Source organism: Lepeophtheirus salmonis, chromosome 6, assembly GCF_016086655.4.
Source record: "Lepeophtheirus salmonis chromosome 6, UVic_Lsal_1.4, whole genome shotgun sequence".
NCBI classification, from domain to species: Eukaryota; Metazoa; Arthropoda; class Copepoda; order Siphonostomatoida; family Caligidae; genus Lepeophtheirus; species Lepeophtheirus salmonis.
Genome location: NC_052136.2, coordinates 21,773,515 through 21,789,705, shown reverse-complemented (window position 1 = coordinate 21,789,705; position 16,191 = coordinate 21,773,515). Strand labels below are relative to the sequence as shown.

Below are 16,191 nucleotides of genomic sequence, written 5' to 3'. Positions count from 1 at the left end.
AAATTGAAATTTAATCGATATGATAATAATCTGTGAGTTTATGTTTTTCTAAAGTCAGTATTTCAGAATGTAAAATAATTAATTGCAATGTTTTTTTATAAAAATGATACTAATTTTGGATGAGTTGGGCTCTGAATTTTCTACTTTAATATACATACGTTTACTATTCCCATCACTGACAAATGTATTGTATCAAATGAATTACCCATCTTTATACTATAGAGTCAATTTTTAGTTTTAATCAAGTTTCAATGGAATGTATGAAAAATGAAATGCTAGAAAAAACAAATTTTCACATTAACCCTATAACCGTCACTGAGTTAATCCGTAGTTTATGATTACACTATGCAACAAAATTCAGGTCTAGGAAGGCTTACCAGCTGTAACCTACATTTATTATTGTTATTTAAGCCAAAAAATACGAAAATGACCATTAAAATTTCCAATCGCTCTGTGTTTGGCTTTTAAAACCTTTTACAGAAAACCACTTTTTAAGATAATAATTTTGATTAAGAGACATAATTAAAGGTGAAATAACTATATAAATAAAAATGAAAGATAATAAAAATTGATTAAAAACATTCAAGCATTCGAAAAATGAAATATTTATTCAGGAATATATATATCCCTTACTTATCGAGCTTAAAAATTTAACATCCCTACAAGGCTCATATTTATGTAGATTGTACAAATTGTATACATTGATATATATGAGAATGGAAGCCTGACACTCACTTTATGTTTAGTCTCTAGAATAGGGACCTTAAATTGAATTTGCTTTTTTGAGCATTCTTTTGTAAATATGGCATGTATTTAGAATAGATACCAAGGAAAATAAATTTATCTTTTGGAGATGACACTCAGAATAAGACTCAGGGGGAATTAATGTTTAACATCATATTTTGACATTGTAATACATACATTTATATAGATATTTTCTCAGAATAGTCAAATCATATATATATCAAGGAGTCTTATTTGTTATGAGATAACACCAAAAAACAATCTTGAACAAAAATTAAGAATAGGAAATAAAAAGTAATTGTTCAAAGAAATTTGAGTTTAATTGAATCATTATTCATCGTATAACAATACATACTATGAAATTTTTGAAATACAATTAATCTTAAAAATTGTTTATTTCAAGCAATCCTTGGAAAATAATATATATAATTATTCCTTTTCCATCATATACAACCCAATATTTTATTGACATAATTTGGTCAATTATAAGCGTTGTATTAATACTTATGGGCTGATGTTAGATACCCAAAAATGTTAAATATATTTAAGAACATTCATTTGAGTACTGAGACTGAATTTGGACCCAATATGGCCCTTTGAAATAACATATATCAATTTCTTATTCATTTATTGTGATAATGAATGTTTTCTACTTCAATTGTAATAAACGACATCTTCAAAAGATTTATCGGAATCATCCTTGTTGATAGAAATTGATAACAATTCTTTTTAGAAGAATACAAATACTAATACTAAACTTTTAGAAAAAAACATTCTAGCTTGCTTTATTTAGTTGACAAGCCACATTTATGCATTTATTCCAATTAACAGTTGACCTTGATGTCTGTTTACTTTTTTAATTAAGAAGTTGCACATACATATATAGACTTATAAGTATTGACAACGGACATTGACAATATTTCCCCTTTATTCCAATACATTCTCTCTAACTCGTGAATAGCTTGCATGTCTATATTACAATGTAAACCTTTACTCCAACGAACAAAGCGATCCTTCTATTGATGGTTCATAGTTAGGTAATGATCATTATGAACAGTATGATATGATGATGTGGAGACATGCAATCAATTTGTGAGTTCTTAATTGCAATATAATAACAACCGATCAATTCATCATTTGTTTTTATGTACATAATATATGTTTCTTTCATTTTCTTTGAGCATGAAACGCATCAGAAATTATACAGAATGACTATGGAAACATATATGAACTACATCCGTGTCTGTATTCTTAGGGTGTTGTCTTATTTATATTGGACAAATACACCAATAATGAAAGTTCTATGGAAAAAAACCAGTTCTTTCATGGGGCTCAATAATTAAGAATGTAGGCTATAAAACGTATTAAATTTAATATATAATTGAATAGTCAAATTGAATCACTAATGCGTTCCAAAGCTATAAATAAAGTTGCCAAGTGACGAAGACCACGTACACCATATCAATCAAAATATACACTCAAATCTGTATTAAGTGATCATGCACGGGAAACTGAAAAAGGGGCCACTTAGTGCAGGTGACCTCACTAGTGTTTCAGAACAATTCAAAAGTTGAAAATACTGGATACAAGAACACGATAAAGTATAAAATTTACGTCAAAAAAGTAATGAAGGACAATGATTCTTTGATAGAGAAGGAGGAAATGACAGAAACGTAGGGGAAACATTTATTCTTTGTACGCATACATAAAAATTTTAAAAGCTGTTTTCACTTCTACATATATTAATTTTGTGCAAATTTCTATGGCAAACTTTTAAAGCAAAAGTTGGTAATTCAACAATTTTCTACACTTTTCATTCAATATGTCTCCCCTCCATTCTGAATGGTGGCTTCAATACGGGACGAACAGGAGCACAGCTGGCCTTGATAAAGTCTGAGGACAAGTTGTTCCACTCCTTCCTGATCACGGCATTCAGAGAATTGACATTTGGCTGAGAAGTCTTGTTCGTCTTACCCTCCAAGACGCACGAAACAGCAAAGTCCAGGAAGGTTACGTCAGATGAAGACGAAGGCCAGTAGTCCGCCGGCCAGAAGGCAGCCATGTTTTCCCTGAAAAATACTCTACTTTCTTGGACGTGTAGCCGGGGCGCCGTCTTTGGTTAACACATAGTTGCCCTGGGGAACGTGATCTATAGTCCATGTAAGTTTTAAAAAGTGACTTAATATAACAGATTGTTAAAAACAGACTCGTCTATGAACCCATGTAGTAGCTATAGAATAACTTTTGTGACCTCTAGTCGGTGATTGCAGGGAGACACTTAATAGATTTTGTTATTTTATTAAACTTCTTACCTTGAAACTAGATATGACGACTTTTAGTGAGGTAACATGGACAAATCAGATGACTGCTATACCTGGTTTTGCTAAAGTTAAAACGCAACCACTTTTTGTCCACTAGGAGCGTAGAGTATACTTGAAAAAAAACTTTATAACTTACAACCCAACCTCCATAAATTAACTTTTAATTAAATGAACTAGGTGAGTTTCACCAAGGGAAGAAAACTAGGAAAAATAATTAAGTCACGTCCTCTGTACTGGTATCACAAAAGCGAAATCTTGTGAAGATAAAAAGCATTCAAGCAGACAAAGAAATATCCTCCGGCTAATTATAACTCGCGGTTTTGCCGAATGGATTGTAGCTTTGATGCAATCTATCTATGTGCCTACATATACTATAATTGAAAAAAAAGTAAATGGTTTTAAATATGGATGATTTCTCAGAATTACAATGCTTATTGAATCAACATATATTAATGATTATTATCATTTAATTATTCCATTACCTTCTTAAAATTTTGCAAGTCAAAACAATAATTTTTCAAAAAGTATAGAGCTCAAACAATTTATATTTTTTATGTTCGATAACAATAATATTTGGGCATTAAAAATTAATTATTATTCGTCAACACTTTTTTCAAATTATTTGTTAAAAAATCAGTAATATAATACACTAAAAGCACAAAAATAACGTACTTAGTATAATTGTTCAACTGATGATTAGATAATGTCATATGTTCTATTTTTTGGTTTCTAATTTAACCTGTTTAGTAATTTCTTTATATAAAGGATGCCCACTAACAGAGGGCTAATGTTTTAATCATATTCAAATAATTTCTATGGAATCAATGCACATGAAAAAACGTACTCCAAATATCCTTTCGAAAACAATTATAATATTTTTGAATCTACTGTAATATAACGTGTTACAGGGTTTTGCAAATCCGACTACAATTCATATAATTTAATGTAATATAATTGAATGTCTTTTAACACGAAACACATTTTTCATATTACTTTAATAATAAACCAAAGACTAATTTTAAATGATATTACTTAGTAACCTACGTAGTACAACAACACACATATGTTTCTCCATTGAGGGTAGTAGCATGATGTTTAATTAAAAAGTGCGACATCAATCAACTTATGAAAAAAGGGTATCGTGGTTATAATCATTAAGACTTAATATATCAGTTACTTATATACGTACCTTTTTTTTCAAAATATAAATATATATATTTGATATGATATTTGATACGGGATATGCAAATATATTTATTGATAAGTTAATTGATTAACTCAATCATTATTGAAGAAAAAAAAGAAGTAACGTTCCCTAAAAAGCAGCAGTCACTTCTACTTATCAAGTTTAATTAACCATGCGTTACTTAAAATGGATATGTTGGAAATATAAAAATGTAATTCCCTTATTAGTTGTTACTTATGATAATATTTATAAGCATCAAAGAACTAATTGGGTACTTTATAAATTCTTCCGACTTGTTGCTATGTCTCACAAGACTCAATCCCATTCAGATGCAGACTCCATCTTTACAAGGATTATATGCAATATTGATCGGAACAGAGATTTTGATAAAACTCTGAATATATCCAGTTTGGATGACTTTATAGATAAACAATTTAGAATTTAAAATCATATTTAACTGTGAAAACTATATATTCTTCGTTTAACGTATTAATGATTCAGAGTTTCTTTAAATTTCCCTCCCTTATTTGTGTTAGTTTCCTTTTTTGTCCTTTTTTTTTTTTTTTTAAAGTGATATATTTTGTCTTTGAAGTAGTATGTTATTTTAAATTATATTTTTTCTTATTTATTGTGTCTATAACATCACTTTATGATTGTTGTGTGTGTGTTTTTTTTTTATAATTTTATATATAATATAATAATGATTAGATAAATGAAGAACGAAAAAAAAACTAATTGAATACTTTTTTATCACTATATATTATTTTTGTGGATTAATAGTTATCTAAAATAGTGGAAATTGGAGAAATTAATATTACATTTTGTAGACTATAAAGATATATTATTAATAAATTAATGAAATATTAGATCATATAAGACATGTTCAATACTTGAATAAGAGATCTCCCCTTTCTCAATATTTATCAATGGCGTTGTATATAAAAAATAAGAATATATTTTTTTCAATATATTCTTTGGAACTTTGAAATTTAAATCCAGTATTTAAATTAATAATACAGCAAAACTAATGAAGCATCATTTATTCAAAAGAAATTAGATTTGGGTAAAATATTTGTATATAGTGTTGAGCAAAAAGATGATAGAAACACAAGGATATTTCGGTCTCTTTAAAGTAACAGAGGGGGAATATCTTTCATTCTCTATTTATGTTGTACAGTATAGCAGTACTGGGATACTGACAAATTTAAAACGTTACACTATATAATTGGTATTTAAGCTGGTACTTCAATGTCATTTTGCCATGAATATATTGGATTGCCAATGATGTCACACCCTCCCCATCCCCTTCCTCTACAAAAAATTATAAATAAGAAGATTGTCCTTTATAAAATTAATTCCCAAATAAAGAGTGGGGACCCAAAACATATAATATGGCTTAATTTCGATTTTATCCCCGTTATTCTCAATTACGAGGTGTCGTTATCCAAATAAACTACAGCCAAAAGAAAAAATAAAGTTTTGCTTTTATCCCAAGTCTCTAAGTGTAAAAATGTCGGAGCAACAAAATAAAAAGGTAATGCGTGTGTAATCTCATTCGCGCATGCGTCCGTCCCCACATGCCTGCAAAGACTGTTGGTCCATCCGAACTGCCTACAACATCAAGAAGTCAATTATAGCCCCATTCAGCGAAGAAGAAACAAAACTTCGGCAGCAACACTATGGCTGATTCCTACCCTGTCTCTGTGTGGCCCTCATGTTGCACTAATATCAAATGTATGGTGCACCTCCCATCAAAATCTGGTTTTCCTTGGACCTGCTATCATAATAGTATGGTACGCCAAGGACGCGGTTTTCATCGTCATGGGCGGCCAATCTGTTGGCTGTGATTGCTTGTGATTTTGAGCTATCTTTTCTTGATTCCGTAAAAATCAATTTTTTAGTAATTAAGTGATGCTACTGCAATTTTTGTGCCCCGACTCTGTAAACCATTCCCTCAACCATTCCAAACTATAACACATTGGAGCCCCCTATAAGTGTACTTTAATCGCCCTTACAAACATTTTAATTTTATGTTTTTAATCGAAAAAGTATGGATAAGTCCCAAAATATCAATATCTTATTTTGTAATGCAATAGATACGAAAATGTTACTACCGTGACAACACTACTCTATAATGGATTTTGGCAATTTATGTTTATCCACCTATGGTAAATATTGACCATATAGCTTTTGTAGAGACACAAATAATATAAAAAGGTCTCAAAATTACATATTATAACTATAAGTATATTCTGTGTATGTACCATATTGGAAAATAAAGCAAACTAACTTTTTATTTTTTTAACCAACATATGTATGTATATATAATATTTTGTATATATTTTTGTTAGTCCTTTGGAGACCATAAATTTCCTTTGAACTGGTCATTTGTCACCATTTTCTACCCTTATTTTTCTCCTTGCTTCAAGGCCATAAGAAAAAAAAAGGTTTTACCATTAAATAAGTATAAATATATGTAATGTTGTTTTGGTCGATTTCTTTAAACAAGTCTTAGACATCTGTATATACACATATTTGAACTAGTAAAACATAAATATTTGTTACACTTTGACAACTCTTCCAATAAAAGTTATATCTTTCTAACATACCATGATATACATATGTATGCCCACGTGTACATTAACTGCTGATAATCTATAAAAAAGAAACCGAAGAATGACGCGGTAAACCCGACAATATGAATACTATTTGGGAGAAGACTAGTTGGTTAGCTATCATGACGTTTTATTATATTAATCACAAACAGTTATGCAAGCAAGGGAATAAACGCAAAATGCATAATGCATCATTGGTGCAAAAGGGAATATCTTATACTTTGCAAAATTTCACTTAGTCTATAGATTTCAAGAGTATTGTTCCATCAATTAAATTGTTTAGTCTAGCTCAAAATAGAAAATCTTATAAAATTATGTATGAAATATATCATAATTAAAAAAATGAAATGCTGGAAGTTGTATTTGATACCCAGAGGCAATGCAGCAACTGTTTAAAGTGGGAATTGAAAGCAAGAGTCCATCTAATGATGTCTTAAGCTCGATTAATATGGAATATACATAAATAGGAAGGTTAATATTTTATTGAAAGTAAAAACCTATTTTTCATTTAATCAGTCTTATACTTTAAGACTGTTTCTTTAAATGCAGATCAAATTTGATTATCGTCATTCATAACTAATGTTTAATTAAGAATAAGTCCAATGATATGTTTAATACAAATCGTTTAAAGTCAAAGTAAAGTTTAAATATTTGTCACATATTTAATATTTTTAATTATTCTCTATATAATCCAATAGATGTAAGTCGAAACTAAGATGTAAACCATAGATATAATTGAATTAGTAATTTGTTATCCATTTCTCATGGCACATCATCAAGTCAAAATCTGTACTATAGAGTTTGTAGAAAGCAGAGGATCAACGTATTTGCACTTTGAATTATTCCTTTACAGAATCTACAGGAAATCCATGGTAACCCAGACTTGGCCGTGCATCAAAATAAATTGCAAAAGTGGAATGAAGTACAATGAGTGGCAACGTGTCTATTTCGATTTAATCGAGCCATTTTTATGTCCCATCAAAAATAGAAATTAAGAATTTGTACATTTATTATTGCTCATGATGTCCATAACATAATTTAGATATTTTTAATTAAAAAATAAGACTATTTGTATAATATAATCAATTTTTGTTTTATTGTAATTTCATAATATAGATTGTCTTCGACTCTAACTAATAAATGTCATTCTTAATCTATCCAATGCCACTGCATATATAAAATCCAAGTCTTTTCGTTGGCAATTCTTGAAATTGTTAAATTTTATACAAAGTATATATCGGCAGATTGAGGTTGAATTTACAATAAAAGAGCACGGCTTTGTTGCATTTTCTTCTGCGAGTCAAAATTAGAAAAAAAAATGGTTTGATAAGTATAATATACTTAAGTGCATTATGGAGATGTAAAAACTGAATGATATAGTTGATTGCAGGAAGTTGAAAGAGTTTAGTGAAGGATGATATAGTTTAAGAAGAGAGATACATAATGAATTACGGTGTCTCATCTTTGAGCCGTAACATCCCTTAGAGGTGGAAAACAATAAGTACACAAAATAATATAGGGGTTTATTCTAATAAACCATAGATAAACTAAATTCAGATAAGAGTAGAAGACGTCAGGAATCTTCTTAGTCCAGGGAATTGGCCATCAACCCTTATCCGTTTCTCTCATCCCTTTAACACCTCACTAGGCGATTTACCACATTCAAACAAGGAAGCTCGCTATAGAACCCATAAAAATATAATATTGTTCAATTGATGAGTTAGCATTCTTAGTTATGAGGCAATATTCACTAGGGCAATCGACTGAGGGTAATACAGAACAAAATACAGCAGCCCCACCCACCCACCGTCTGATATTCGAAATCCTCAGCTTGAATGCATAATCCTGCCAAATAGTGATCCAAATACTCTTCCTCGCCAGTTTACAACCTCTAGTACAGGATTTCCCCTTCGATCCAACAACTTTTTCTTACTCCTCTTCTCCTCTTAAGCCGTTAAGGGAGAGTAAACTTCAGTTGCAGGACATTGGAAGAGCATGAGCTTTTTCCCCTTTTCCAATACGTTGGTTAGGACCAGTGATAAGTATTTCCAAACATCTTTCTTCGAGCCACTAAGAGATAATCCCCCTTGAGGAGTCAGACTCCTCCGGGATAATATGAGAGTATTTTTCAAGGCTGAAGGCAGATATATTGCGTACACGAAGTAAACCGAACGGATCCCATGTACCATCAAGAATAAAACTTAGCATCTACATGTTTACATTTATTGTTGTTATTTGACTATTCAGTGATGATACGATCCTTAATTTGATTGAAGATAATTCTAATAAAATATATTTTTTATACGCCAAAATGATATCGTGCCAAATAGAAACAGGCTGAAATGATCTGCACTGAATAGAGGTTCACTCAAAAACTGTACACCAAAAAAAGCACGCCCAAATGAGTGGACACGATTGTATTTCAATGTTGAACCCTATAAATTATAATATAAATTTGTCGAAAGATACTGTGCGCAAAGAGAACTGATGAATAAGAGCTTCATAATTAAAAATATTGAGCAATGCAGAACTGCAATTCTGGAGTTATCAATGTATGTGAAAATTACCATAAGAGATCTATTAAGTGCTAGGATATAACCGTTCCATTTTGTATAGGGTAACCGAAAGAGGCACACCAAAATCTTAAACAAGGGTTCTATTAATGTATGAGAGGCTAAAATAATTGGTTTTGGTAGTTAAAGGCACAATTGAAGGCAAAGGAGGAAATATTACAGTCAATAGACTTACTAGTCAATTTGACAGCATTCAGACCACCATCCGCCGCTTGATAATGTAATGCTTAAACCTTCATGCCTACAAGAGAACTCCTTCTCATGGGTTAAATCCATGGGATGTAGTAAAGCGTGTGAAAATCCTCCTCAACAAGCTTGAAAAGCAAGACACTTCTCCTCCCACATACCTGACTGTTACCCCTCCTTTGACGTAGGTATTTTTGGGGATCTCAAGTGGAAGCTTTCAGGATTCTTATACACAACAAATGAAGGTCGCCATCATCGCAGCTTAAGCTAATCTAGACCTGAGCTTTGTAAAGAACTGCTTTGCAAAATTCCACACCAGGCTGGAGTTGGTAATTAAAGCAAAATGCAGCTAAATAAGGTGTCCCTTGATTGTATTTATGAATTTTTCAAACATAACCTTTATCTAATCTTTTAAAAATTGTTACATTTTAGACGGAGGAGACTGTAAAATCTGACTGAAAATGAACGTGGTCACTTCGACTATTTATAGATTTATTTGAGAGAAGAGAAGCTTCATTGAATTAGCTGAGAGAATCTTTGAGAAAAAGAAAAAAAAACCCCACTCTATATCTTGCAAGAATACAGGCCAGGAATTATTCCTATTTCGATACTAAGTTATTGTGTGTGTCTGACAAAAACATAGCATTATAACTCCCCAAAAATCTTCTCTCTTAATCTCCATCTTCCATGAACTCACGTAAGGTGATTATTTTTCACTTAGATGTTATATCTTCAAGAATTAAGTTAAGTTGAAAAGAATTTGGTACCCTATGCACTTCTTGTTTTTTTTAGCATACCAGTAAGCCATATTATCTACAACTCTACTTATACACACAAAATATATATTTAAGAAAAAAATAACTTTCTCTAAATTAATTTTGTGTACCTATATAGTACATAAATAATCTATATACATTTTATTTTCCTTTAAGAACCCTTGGATTTATGGAATGGTGTCTCTTGGCATTTGTGACATTACTTACAATGTTGTGACAAGCCTTAACACACGTGTAAAAATAATATAAAAACATTTTGCGATAAGTTATATCCTGCTGGAGGCAGACAAAACTTTAAAATAAACGTTAGATTTTACAAAACAAAAAAAAATCAAAATTGCCTTTTATGTATGTACATATAAATAAACCAAACAAACAATGGGATTCGCAAAAAGTTGAAGTAAAAAAATCGTTGTTTAAAACATGATGAAAAATAACCCTACAAGTATTGTTTATTTATTTTTCCTTTGGCATGAGGTACACATATTCATATAACTTTTTTTGTGAGAAATATCATCGAGTCTTTTGCAAATATTAGTTTTTGCTTTTTTATTATGATATTTGTTGTCCTATTTTCCATGCCATGATAAAAACCCCCATCTTTAGCACAAATCATCATTCCCTATAAGGCACACAAAAACTTGGGATATCATAATCAACTACTTAATTACTGATATGTTTGTTTAATTTCTTTGCCATCATAATATAAGTGGTCGTTATTATTTTATTTTCATAATTCATTGCAAGGTATTGGATAATAATCGTCTATTTAAACTACTAACTAAAAAGTGAGGAGGGGATGGATAGTGTAATTAGACTCTTTACACTAATGAAGGTGAGTATCATTATCATAGATACAATTAATATAATAAATGAAGAGAAAACCTCTTTTTGTAGTTGTAGGTGTTGTAAACTTACCAAAGCTGTTATTGTTATTCTGTGTGAAAGACAAAAAGTAACGCTGTAAGTAAGTCCTTGTTGAACTAGGAGTTGAGCTGAGAAAAAGATATAACACCATAATTAAATAACAAACAAAACCCTATATGCAATACACTGCAACTTGCCAGATTCTGCATATTATTCCAATAGCAAATTATCGTTTTTTTACATCAAATACAGAGCACGTGTTCCATATGTGCCCAACATACAAAATTGGATACGTCAAGATTTTGCAAAGTGTGCAGTTTTTTTAATATAAAATAGCTCTTCTATATACGTTCAATAGGTTATATGAAATCCATTTCGAGAAAATTATAATCATGTAAGAACCTGGGGATTAATGGATATATATATGAGCTGTCAACACAAAACCAAACTAGATGTATTTTACTTAAAATAAAACCCTGAATTATATTTGCATTATAATTTGTTATTATTATAAGTTGCAGTTTTTTTTTAAACATTGAAATTGTGTTAACAACTTTTATAAGAGAGGAAGGGGGGGGAGGGTATATCCCCTCATACTCCTCATTGATATTTCTCACCAATAATCTAATCTAATGAAAACTTTACCTATGAAAATTTTTCCTCATTTTCACACATACACAACAAATACCCTTACATTACCTCATTCTAACAATTCTAAGCACATTAATTACGCGTTTATGATGGTTAAATATTTTTTATAACTTATTAAAAAGTGACATTATAAGGTCTGAAACGTTTAAAACCATCCTTCTTTTGTATAATATATGAGGGGCTGCAACTCAAAAACACATATGTAGAGATGGTATATAAAAAATAAATTTAGTTGATATTTTAAATAAAATGTATTCTGTAAGTAGGCATAATCTATTAGACCAATGGTAGATCTCAAACTTTGCTGCATCTACCTCTGGTGTTGAGCGAGCTCCCTCTCGTGGTAGTTTATAAATAATTAAAACCAATGTGATAAAGTATTTTCACTGACGTCATGAATTGCATCTTAATTGAAGAAGGCTTAAAGCTGATAATTTTACTAAATTAAGCGTATAATTTTCCAACTAATCTTGATTAAACTCCATCAAACACCTACTTAGAATACTACTAGAAGCAAATGATAAACGCTAAAATTTGAATTCAACTTAATTTATACCAACTAAGAATTTATAAAAATGGCTAAATTTGTACAATTTTTTGTTCTAGATTGATGAGAGGGAGGGTAATAGTTGAGTAATTAGGTAAATAAATATTTATACTTATTTCTATTCTAATAGTTAGTTTTTATCTCAAATACGGAAATAAGATTTTATAACGATATAATAGCATATTTTTAATAGATATTTTGGTAAAATATATAATAAAACTAGGCAATACACGGATAAATTTTTGATAGACAAAATTCGAACTCATTTTATTTTTTTGTTTCATTTTGACATCCAATAGGTTACTATATTTCTTAATAATAATAAAAAAAAAAGGGTTTCATTATTATAAAACTTGTGGTTCTTTAGGCCACCAAAATGGACGATATCAACAATACTGACGTCATGTAAAAACACTCTATTGTATATTCAGTTTCCTTATAATGATGGTATTAGGAGATTTGGATATTTTTCCAGTAGGTAGACACTGTAAAAACTTTAAAAACAACTGTCTTATACAAGGTTCAACAGCAGATCCCCTCCCTTATCCATATATATTTTGTCCTTATAGATTATAGAACACAATTCCTCAACCCCATTCAAATCTTTACAAATTAAATATATTTTTGTATTTTTATCATTATATCATATCTGTTATTAATTCAAATATCCTATATGTTTAAAACTAATCTCTTTATTTCATTAATTTCAAGGCATGTATGAATAGCCTCTAATTAATTTAATCCCATAATTACCATCTTTCATTCTTTTTCATACTCTAGTACTTGGAAACGGGTGAATCTATAAACCATGTGCATAGATGAATCCTAACGAAAATAAAAATATTTATTCATTGAATGGATAGAATGTTAATTGTTGTGTTGGCAGTGTACACGGAAATACCCTACATATGTAGAATAAAAGTTGTGATGTCTGTACGAGTTGCAACTTGTATAAGTATATTGTACAAATAGCAATATCTACGTCTTAAAATACATTATTTAATTACAACATTGATCATTCTAATGATCAACTATTAATTGATATTTTAATTTAATTTTGATCTATTAAAATGGTTGTTACGTATTTACAAATAACATAAGTTAACTTGTATTTTAACTTTATTTCCTACTAAAGAATACTTATATTTTAGTTATTTCTATTAAATGTGTACAAAATTACATCATTAAAATATAGATCATCCATTTAATATTCCATTATTGCATTATTATCCATATCTCAAGTACTGTAAATCTATCATTTAAAATTATTTACTTCAGTTTTTGCTTTCTACTTGTACAACTTGTTTAGAAAAGTTACAACTTGTACACAATATATATTTATTTCACCCATATATATTTATCTTAAGATTCCCATTAATATTCTAAACCGGCTCAGATTAAGCAGATTTCTTCGTCGTGGGGATTCAATTTTTTTTTAATCGAAACAGAAGAAAAATTCCCACCAAAAAAATAAAAAAACGAAATTGATAAGTAAAGACAAATAAAGACGAAATTAATCTATAATCGATTATTTCAAGTTTTGATTTTTCGAGTTTAGTGTAGCTTTTCCAATAATACTTTGAGCGTGTTTGAGTATGTCATTTCAAAAGATTCTCGACTTTAACATAATCGAGTTTTTTTTTTTCGAGCTCAAGCAACATTCAAATCCAGCACTAAAATTAAGTTAAAATTTAGTAATAAGAATTTGTTGTTTTTTGTGAAACAATTCTTTAACTTAATAAGTGAAAAAATAAAGCCATAATTGGCCCAAGTAATTGCTTTTGTATATATGCAATGCTAATTGTAATGACTATGTTGAAAAAACTTAAATTACAATATTTATATTTATGCATATGCGTAGAAATTTATTTAAAAAATTAGATTAAATAATAAAAATTTAACAAATAAAATCATTATTTAATTTAAAATCTTTTTTCAAAGATTCTGCCTCCAGGAACGATCCAATTTTCTTCAAAATAACCATATTTCTAAAATAAACTATTTTTATGATTATTACTTTTTATAGATATACATACATAGTTGTTTATGGTTGTCTAGCCATAAGCATTTGATATTATTTTATATATCCTGTTCTATTTTAATATTCATATATAATATGAATAAAAAATCATATCCCATAACTGCCAAAATTATCATAAAAATGGAGAATTGACTAAGCTATGCCAATAATAGAGTTTGACCATGAAGGTCTTTGTATGGATCATAACTACGCAGAAATTTTTTGGCCATTGAAAAATTTATCGTGAAAAATAGCTAATAATTGTCAATTGAGTTGAATGGGCCACCTGCTTAATAAATTTATTGTTTAAGAATAAAAGTTTGGTGTTGAAATTTGCGACAGACGAAAAAAATGAAGATAATACATTTTCGGTCACGCCAATGAATTTTTTTTTTAAATATTGACTCAATATTCTGATGTTCCTCTTTATTGGTCAGATGAAGTTGCACCAATTATATATATATATATAAGTAGATATTTTAGTACTTTAATTAATCCATCTGATTTAGTAAATTGAAACAATTTATATAATATTTGTAGGTATGGTAATATTGTCTGAATTACAGTGAATGTAAAAAACACGCCAGCAATAATGTCATAAAAATATGCTAACAGCATTGAGAGACCACTATCAAGTATAATGGTTCTGGCTTGCTGATACGTTTGAAATATTAAATAGGGATAAATAATTAATAAGAGCGCTTATATAAAGATATACCTTTTTTTTTTTTTTTTTAAATTGACACTCAGTGCAATATAGCCAAATATTCCCATTCCGTATCTAGCCAGGATATAGGTAGGAATTTTTCCAATATGGATACTCCATTGTCCTCAGAATCCAACAAAGGCTTACTTACACTTATTACTCCTCAGCAAATTTTCGTCTCAGCCTTTATCAATCATACACTAGTAATTATTTTGTAATTAAATATAATATTTTAGAAAATAAGAAGAAAAAAAAATAATAACTGTTTATCAGGTCGCAACTCTACTTGTTTCATGTAAAATATTTAGCAACTATACAATTTCTTCTTTAGGAGCGAACAGGAATCTTTTTATTTTCTCTGTATTGAATTGACAAAAAACAATTTAAAATAAATTACTATCTACTTAAAATATAACATACTCATGTTTTGCTAAAATAATTGCTCAGGGAAAATTCTTGTCACAAAGACATAACGTCTGAATATTATATAATAAGATTTATATTGTTCTTTATTATAAATTAAAGAACAATGGTTAAGATAAATTCTTGATGTGAAGTAAAAATATATAAAATAATATACAACAATAAACAATATGATAAAAATTAAAGCACTGGTTGCAACTGACGCCTTTGTACTGAGCGTTACTCTAAATAAAATTGGTCCATAATGAGTGAGTTTTGGATTAAGTTGCAATTTTATCAACTGATAGTCAAGTTCAGATCAATACATGCTCAAATAGGTCCAAGATCCCCCTGGGTCTCGACAGAGTCTTGGTTTGAAAGTTGGACCTGTCAGCGGTGTTACGCAAAACAAGAGGGGAAATAATATATTTATTTTATTTTTAATCACCCTTTTAAGATTAACTGAATTTTTTAAAGGGAGGGATTAATTAACGCTCTCTTGTCCACTCGCCTTCTTCTCTTTTTATTATTTTCCATATAGAATAACTCATTGTAGTTTTAAATACTAATAATTTATATCATTAAGTTTCTTGGATA

At 29.4% G+C, this 16,191-nt stretch overlaps 1 protein-coding gene across 6 annotated transcripts in view; it reads right to left on the bottom strand.

The window, feature by feature from the left end:
* fra (neogenin protein frazzled) overlaps window positions 1-16,191 on the bottom strand; it is a 290,853-nt gene that overhangs the window by 180,397 nt on the left and 94,265 nt on the right. For 2 of the 6 annotated variants that reach the window (XM_071889048.1, XM_071889051.1), the window contains exon 2: window positions 13,220-13,291. The exons of the other annotated variants lie outside the window; for them this stretch is intronic. The gene's annotated coding sequence lies outside the window, so the exon portion shown is untranslated. The remainder of the gene's footprint in view (window positions 1-13,219; window positions 13,292-16,191) is intronic. 6 annotated transcript variants of the gene reach the window in all.